General features: G+C 30.7%; 1 long non-coding RNA gene across 2 annotated transcripts; it reads right to left on the reverse strand.

Moving 5' to 3' along the window:
* Positions 1-3,687: 3,687 nt before the first annotated feature.
* LOC114310371 (uncharacterized) lies at positions 3,688-8,890 on the reverse strand. 2 transcript variants are annotated; one of them, XR_014343383.1, is made up of 4 exons: positions 8,275-8,890; positions 8,024-8,076; positions 7,137-7,208; positions 3,688-3,875 (listed from the first exon to the last, which is right to left on the reverse strand). It is a non-coding gene; the product is annotated as an uncharacterized LOC114310371 (long non-coding RNA). The 2 variants fall into 2 exon arrangements; XR_014343382.1 differs by lacking the exons at positions 8,024-8,076; positions 8,275-8,890 and having other exon boundaries at positions 7,137-7,606.
* Between the last annotated feature and the right edge of the window lie 209 nt (positions 8,891-9,099).

Below are 9,099 nucleotides of genomic sequence, written 5' to 3' on the forward strand. Positions count from 1 at the left end.
ATATCTATTTGAGTTTGGATTTTGGGATGTGTGGATTGCGTTTGGAACAAGTTGGTAGCTTGTTTTTCAAACTTTTGTTGCCCAGATTTTTGTTCCTTTGCTCAAGCGCCACTTCTTGCGCTCGAGCGATCTTTGTGAACCTCCAATACTTCTATAGATCTGCAAAAATACTGAGAGCTTGTATTCTTCGCTCGAGCAAAGCTTCTTGCGCTCGAGTGACGACCTCTGTTTGTAAAACTGCTGGGATTTTATATTCTGTGCTCGAGCAAAAATTCTTCTACTCAAGCTGTAAAACTTATTGTGTATGACCGCTCGAGCGACACATCTTGCGCCCGAGCGAACTGTACGTATATCAGTTTTAAACAACCCTTTTTGAGTCACTCTTTCACCTTTATCTCTCTCTAAACATTTCAAAACATTGATATCTCTCTCTCTCTCTCTCTCTCTCTAAAACTCATTTATTTTGCTTGAATCTATCTAAATCCGTTGATCTTTTCTCCCGTGTGCCTTTGTAAAAAAGATAGAGCTCAACGAGGGCTTCGTTCTAATTGGAGCAAAGTTGGTTTGGGGCGTTTTTGAGTTCTCCACACTCTCTTTCTCTATCTCGTGTCCTAGTTCCACTCTTTTTATAAGTTTTAACTTAGCTATTGTTATTTCTAATCAATATTGTGATTTTGGAAATTTTGGAACAAACCTAGGATTTTGGTTAAAAATCAAAAGAGGGGTTTTTCAAAAGGATTTTTGGAAATAATTTTGATGTTGGAAATAATGTTGGGTTGGGTAGAAATGGTTGATTTTGATACTCGGGATTGATTTTGGAAAGAAAATTAATTTTTCTTCAAATGTCTCAAATGTTGATTTTGTATAAATAATAAAATTGATGTTGAGATTATGAAATTGGATTGATATTGATGAGGATAATAGAGTTGGATACATATTATCACTCACCTCTTGAAATTTGGAAAGTTTATCTTTATGGAACATAAATTATCTATGTAGAAATATTTGTTTTGAGCTATCGGTGGAGGATAACAGTTATTGTTGTGGAAATTGCATAAAAATTAGGGATATCGAAACTATCTCTCTCATTTATTTGCATCGGGCATTATTTTATATTTATACATTGCAAATGCATATTGTTTTGAGGAAATTGGTGAATATGGAAAGGAGTTGTTGTTACATCAAATAAGTTGGCCTTTGTGTCTAAGGTGAAAGTCTCGAAAACCACACATATACATGGGTGCTGATCCCGCGGACGAAATATTCGTAAAATGGCAATAGTAGTGCTTCTATAGCCTATATTTACATGGGTGCTGGTTTATGATTTCAGGTGAATTTAATTTTCGTGAAATGTGATACTGTTTTAGAGATTTCTAGAAATATGATTCACTGCCATGTGTTTCCCTTGAAAAGAGAATGTTTTATGAACTATGATATTTATTTGGCACTGCATGGTTTTTGGAAAGAGATAAAACGTTTTGGCACAACCATTTCAGATGCATTCACCTTATAGTTTTGTTAAGATTCATATACTGTACTGGATTATTTCTACTAGGCTTTGGCTTACCCTTTGTGGGAAAAACATTTCAGGTGCTGATGATATGCCTCTGCCAAGCTAGTAGTTTAGAAGGACTTGGAGCGAGAGCTTCTTTTGTATATTTATTGTATTTGTTTTTTGTACAAGACAAGGGCTTTAACTATATTGGACTTAAGTTCACTTTTGTTGTAACCAAGAACTATCTTCGAAAGTTGTAAACCTTTAGAGCATTTATCTATTTGTTTTGCTTTCTTATCTTATCTCTTGTTACGCATATGCTATAGATTTATGGTTAGACTTATGAATTTATACCTGCATATGTCACCTCTTGTACAAGTGATCGAGGATAAATGAAATAGAATTATTTTATCATGTGTTGTTATGTAATTAATATCATGGATGGTTTATAGCAATTATTTCGGTGTGTTAGAAATGTAAATCTCATATCTATTAGAATGTGTTTGATTGGACAGACTGGATAAGGGGGATTAGAATCTATCGGACTTGAAACTTGGGACTGTAAATCTCCCGAACTAGTTGGTTGGATTGGATATGTATCCCGTGTTTGTTTTCTCATGGGATTAGATATCTGGAAATAACTATTTTTAGTGAATTCAATATTTGGTTGGATGGACTGGATAATGATAAATGTTCAAAAAACTATTTTAACCTTATAATTTATAATTTATATTTTTTATTTAATATATAATTTTTAATTTTTAATCTATAATTTATAATTTATAATTTAACAACACTAAAATAATTTTAATTTATAAGGCCCTAATTTTAATTTATTATTTTTAATTAAATTAAATTTATAATTTATAATTTATATTTTATATATAATTTTAAATTAACAACACAAAAAAAAATTATTTAATATATAAATTTAATTTTTTAACATCATTAAAAAAATTTAATTTATAATTTGTAATTTATAATTTGTATTTTTTATTTAATATATAATTTTAAATTAATAACACTAAAAAAATAATTTATTAATGTTCAAAACACTATTTTACCATTTTCTAATTGTTTACTAAGTAATAGCATGAGGGTAATATGGACATTTCACACATTAGTCCCATGGATACCATTGTCATGAAAATAATCTCACCTCCTCCCTAGGATTGTTTAGTCCCTCATATGAAGGATATGGAGTCCGGCCGGATTCTATGTGAAGCGGACTAAAATGGACACCAAATGATGGATATTCTCCTCTATTGGACAAGTAATCCAAACAATAAATAATCACCCCTATAATCCCTTGAATCAAACACCCCCATAGTGTATTATTGTGCTTGGTACATGTTCTTTTTTGTGTATCAAGTTGAATAAAAAAAGATTCACATTCTCACCTATTTGCAATTTGCTTAAAACTAATTGGTCGACCTAAAATAAATTAATGTAGTGTCCTAATTTAATATTTATTGGCTAAAACACTGAGGTTCAATACATTATATTGCGGTTTTAGGAGACAATTCAACAACTGTCACGTGATAAATAGTGTGGAGTATTACTCCAAGACTACTAAATAACCTCTCTGCAATCAACCCTTAAGTCATGTTTGGCTAATTAGCACTACTACAAATATAGATAAAGATCACACTTTTTTGGTGTGATGTATGTTTTTTAATCACACATTTTAAGTTTTATTAAAGTGTGGTCTTTAGGAGTGTGATTTAAAATGGTCATTTTTAATCACACTTTTTAAGTGTCATTAAAAAATGCTTTCATCACATCTTTTAAGTGTGATTAATAATATTTAGATCACACCTTTTAAGTGTGATTAAAAATATTTAGATCACACCTTTTAAGTGTGGTTAAAAACATTTAGATCACCTTTTAAGTGTGATTAAAAACTTTAGATCACACCTTTTAAGTGTGATTAAAAACATTTAGATCACACTTTTTAAATGTGATTAAAAATATTTAGATCACACCTTTTAAGTGTGATTAAAAACTTTCGATCACACCTTTTAAGTGTGATTAAAAACTTTAGATCACACCTTTTAAGTGTGATTAATAACTAATAAAACCTGTGATAAAAAAAAAATTGACATATTTAAAGAATAATCAATATTTATTTTTGCACGCGCATTTGAATAATGTAATACACACTATATACTATATTTTGAATCACAACCATATATTGAATGAAATAATATCATATATTTCATAAATGAAAGTTAAATGTTTAAAAGTATATACAAAGAAATTAATAAAAAAAAATTAACTGTGATTACATACATTAAAAAATAAAAAATAAAAAACTTGAAAAAAAGTAAATTCTTGAATTCTTTGACCATATTTTGCATCTCTCCAAGAAATTTCTGACCTGAAAAATAAAAAAACAAATTAATTTAAAAACCGCCAGAAGCATATGAATAAACTTACTAATTAATTTATAAACTTACATTTAGATTACACCAAAAATAATGTAATTTATCCAGTTGTTAAACTGCCCCAATCCTTTCCCCACAGCCACCAAAAATGGCATAATTATTTTGATTCTCCACACAAATAGTATAAAGCTACAAAAGATATTGATACCCTTGTAGAAGCCAAAATAAATCATCAAGGCATGAATGATTTCAAACTTTCTTAAGCTAGAATAATTTAATAATAAAACAAAAAAGTGATCTAAAACTCAAGATATGCACTTGTAGAAAATGACAATATTATTTGAGAAACAAGACATTTAATAAAAAAATTAGATACTAAGCACGACATAACAAAGAGAGTAGGGGTAATATGTATACATCCACTCACTTATAGATCAATGTATTGTGCTAGTCTAAAATAATACAGTCTACACCATTCAAGTTTTTTCGGTGTCACTTATAGATCCACTCACTTCTCTCAAATTATTTCCCAGCAAAATATACATTAAACTCCCCTTGCTATTTTTTTGCTTCTTCAGAATCTTTGCTAATTGAATCTAGGTGTGAAATGATATACATAAAACTATGACAAACTCTAATTCTATCAAACCTTATGAACAAAGTTTCCTTATATATGCCTAAAACACAAAATTATGAAACACCAAACATAAGCAAAATTAAAGCAATTCTAGCAATTATAGTCTATTTCATTCCATATTACACCAAACATAAGCAAAATTATGAAAATCAGATTCCAAAGTAGCAAAACCAAACAATGCCATTGAAATCTCAAGTTCATTTTATTTGATACAAGACACCAAAAACACTAGTCGAAATTGTAAAATGAAGATCTCTCTTTTATGACCAAACTTGTGGAACAAAAGTGAAAAATAAACAAATAACATAACAGAGCAAAATTAAAGCAATTATAGCAATTATAGTCCATTTCTAAACCTTTTTTTCTCCTATTTTGTCAATATTTATTTTGGACCTTTTTAATAAAATATTGAATTCCTTTAAACAGATTCAGATTAATAAAATATTAATAAAATATAAAATATAGTCACAGATTCAATTAAACAGATTGAATGTAAACAGATTCAGTTTGAATGTAAACAGACACAGACTAACAGACACAAATTCATGAAATTAACTGGGCAGTGAGTGTTCAGCTGAAGCACAATCATAAAAGAAAATTTATTTACTTACCAAGTTGCCCAACTCTGAGACTAGTTTCTTTACTGTAGGCTTGAATTGCTAAATGACTAATCTCTGGTCACAAAACCTTGTGTGGAAGAATGAAGATGAGTACAAAATCAGCATTTCCGTGTAATATTTTTTCAAAATTCAAACTATAGGAAATTCAAAACAAAAAAATAGAGAAATAAAAAAATATAGCAAATTCAAGCAGAGGAAGATTGAAAATTGAGGAAGGTAATTGGAGTTTGATATAAGCCTCTAATCTGGGCTGGTAATACTTATTTGAACATTGCGTGACTTTTTCATGACCAATATGGCATGGAGGGCAACAAAGCTCACCAACGTTCAGAAAAACTCAGGATTTTATTTACTAACAAATTTTGTAAATATAGTACACTTTCAGAATTTATAAAATTAAGATGCTGTGGTACTATTATGATTGATTTATAAATCATGAACTCAAGGAAATTTATATGACCAGTTATCAATCTTTATCCAAATATGCACCCGTTAATGTACCTTTTGGGAAATACAATTTAGAAACACAAGAGTTAAAACACTGTGTATTTACTTCAATTGGTGATCCCCAAACGTGTATCTAATAGACTGTAATTTGGCTGACTTTTCTTAGGCGTCATACTTTAGTAATAATAAAGGGATTCAAATGATCAGAAATTTGCTAACATAAGAGATTGAGTTACAGCTCCATCAAAGGCTCTAATATTTAGTCCCGAAAATTCAGAAAATATTGAAACAAGTTCGGGAACATAGGCATTTTGGAGTTGCTTTCCCCTTCATCAATTTTAGAAGGAAACGATAGTAGGCATAGGTGGAACCTGAATACAAAGAAAATTACCTACGCAGTTCATTCACAGAGAGTATTTGACCTTCTCAAAATCCAAGTTAAATTCTGTCAGGAGATCAATGCTGGATTTTTCCATTTCTCTGCTCAGAAGAATTCTATCAGGTTTTTGTTATCAGGTATGTTTTATGTCTCTACTCAAAGAATCAGTAAGTCATCCACTTAAGCACTACAAAGTCCCTTCCTCTATTCTCTTACTTTTGTCCTTTGATCTGGCTCTTTTAGGGTTGTTTATTGGGAGTTACATGGTGTAGTAGTATTTTCTTTAGCAATTTTGAAGAAAAAAATAATAATAATTTAACTTGCTTTTAGTAAATTAATATTAACTCATTAAAAATAATATTTTTTAGATAACAATATGGTACTTCTATTTTATTTTTCTCTATTTTTTGACAAATATCTACTTGTCTGGTCAAATATTAAGTATCGTGTGTTGTTGATTTAGACCTACTTCCACCCGTTAAAGTTTGAAGCTTTCTACTATAGACAAGTTCTTTGAAAACTTAAAAGTAGTAATTAAATATTTAAACTAAAATGGTTAGTTATGAAATTATTTTATACATATCTTAACTCCACTCTGCATTTTATATACATTATGTATTGACGATTATACAATTTATATGCTTTTTATCTTTCAAAGAACCTTCCTTTTGTAATTTCAAGGACTATACACTGTTTGGTGTCTTGTTCTCACAAGATATTTGTGTTTGCTATAACTATATTTATTTTTCTACCCATTTTTATAGATGTTAAAAGTATCTTATGATACACAATATGATACAATACTCAACTCAGAAAAATAGAAAAACAATACTCAATTCGTATCCCAATTTGACAACTATGGAAATGATATTTACAACTAAGATTTTTTCTACATACTTTCATCATATTCTTTTCCTCATTGTTTTCCATGTTAACAACACAAAGATTGATGATTTCCCTTGCATTTCCTTTTCCTTTTCCTCGAAAAATTGATGAGCCAAACAGAGGATTAGTAATCGTATCCGAGGACGGACAATCACGAATAATTTTGCAGATTGACAAAATTATTCCAAAGCATGATTTTACTAAAGAAGAAAAATAGCACAGAATTTTGTAATAGGTCATGAAACATAAGCAATCTTGAGTAATTGATAGAGAAGCTTATGGCTACCTTACAGAACCGATATTTCTTTTCTCCTGGGCCAAAAATGATATCTTTCACAACTTTATTCCCATCAGATTCCTATTCATGTCATACAATCAATTCCAACGATATGAGATACAAAGATAATGAGAAAAGTACACAGTCTAATGTCAAATAAAAATAATAAAAACAGTAATGATAAGCAAATATATAAAATATCAAAACAAAATATGTACCAGTACTAGATTATACAAGCCCAAGAGAAACAAACCAAACCCCTATTTTGACCATCCACTAGTTCTTTTGATCACCAGTGGTCTGAATGAACTTGATGTGGAAATGTAGTAATTTTCCTCATCAAAGAAATTTCATTTGGTTCAGTGTCATAGGCCTGCCAATTTAAACTGGAAATTTTCCTCTTATCAAATAATGTCACTAACTGCAATAAAATGATATTACTTTCTCTGCAATAGGAATGATTAGGCAAGGGCTCAAATTTCTACTTTCTCTGCGATAGGAATGATTAGGCAAGGGCTCAAATTTCTACTATGTACAAAACGAAGAAAACAAAACTTTCATAATGTACAGCAATTCGTGTTACATAAAACAAAATCATACATTTAAGATTGCAGCAATCTGATCCCAAAACAAAGGTACCTCACAATGCTGAGGGATAAAATCAACTAATCTTGTTTCTTAGGCATTTGAGTTTCTAGCATTTCTTTCTTCAATATCCTTGCTAGTTCATCATTCCCTTGTTTTGAGTTTCTAGCATTTTCTTAGGCATTACATGAAGATTGGCTTTAGAAACAAATCCCTTCATAAACCCACTTTAATATTTTTTAAATAAAAAACCATTCAAAAACACATTTAAATATAAATTTGTAAGAAATTTATCAAATTTCAACTCTAACCTTATAACTACTTGTAGCCCTTAGCCCACTCATATTTGTTGAGGATCTGAAATCTGAAAATTAACCATGATAGGGAGCACAGTAACATACCAATGCACTGAAAACATCAAGCAACCAAGAAGCAAACATGATAGCAAAAGGAAAATTGTGATTGTGCTCCAATTAATGATTTATCAACATCAACACAACAAAAAAACAAAAAACAAAAACAAAAACAAAAAAGAAAAGAAAATCTGAAATCAAACACCCACCTCCGCTGTATCCACCACCACCGGTCAATCACCCACCTCCGCCGTATCTACCACCACCCACAACAACACCCCCCAATTTCCATTCCCTAACCTCAACAACATCACACTCCTCATCAACCACAATCTCATCCAATCCAGACCCCCAAAATAACATTCGATCCAACGAATCTAATCTCGAATCAAAACCCTCCTCTCTCTCCTCCTCTTCCTCCTCCTCCTCCTCCTCTTCCTCCATTGCAATTGCCGGCAATAGTAGTCTTCATTTGGAGACCGACAGCTCTCTGAGATCAGTCTCTGACATCGATCTGGTCATTTTCTTCCCCAATTCGTCGATCGGAGAAACTAAGACCATCGAGACCGATCGAGTCTTTGGAATTTGAAAAGAAATCTATCTCTCTGGGGATGTTGATGACTCTTTCGAAAGTGGAAGCCATGAATTTAGAACTGGATTTGATGCACTTCGAAGAAGCATTGTAAGTTAAAAACCCTAGTTCTAGTTTTGAGATTTGTGTATCGACATGTACAGAAGTAAGGGGAGAGAGAGAGAGAGAGAGAGATTTGAAATTTGAATTCTAAGACGTGAGGCTGAGACCAAAAAAACAAAAAAGGGTGTGATCTTGTGCCATCTGAACCATTGAAATATTGTATCATCTGAGCCGTCCACGTATATATACAATCTATTAGTGATTTGCAACCGTTTCCATCCATAAAAGCTATCAAAAAGTCACATGTTAAATAGAATGTGTAATTAAAAAAATATATATAATTACATTTAATTAAAAAGTAATATAAAAAATAAATATTATCATACTCAATCAAATTAAA

This window comes from Camellia sinensis, chromosome 10 (genome assembly GCF_055761805.1).
Source record: "Camellia sinensis isolate YWXY chromosome 10, ASM5576180v1, whole genome shotgun sequence".
NCBI lineage: Eukaryota > Viridiplantae > Streptophyta > Magnoliopsida > Ericales > Theaceae > Camellia > Camellia sinensis.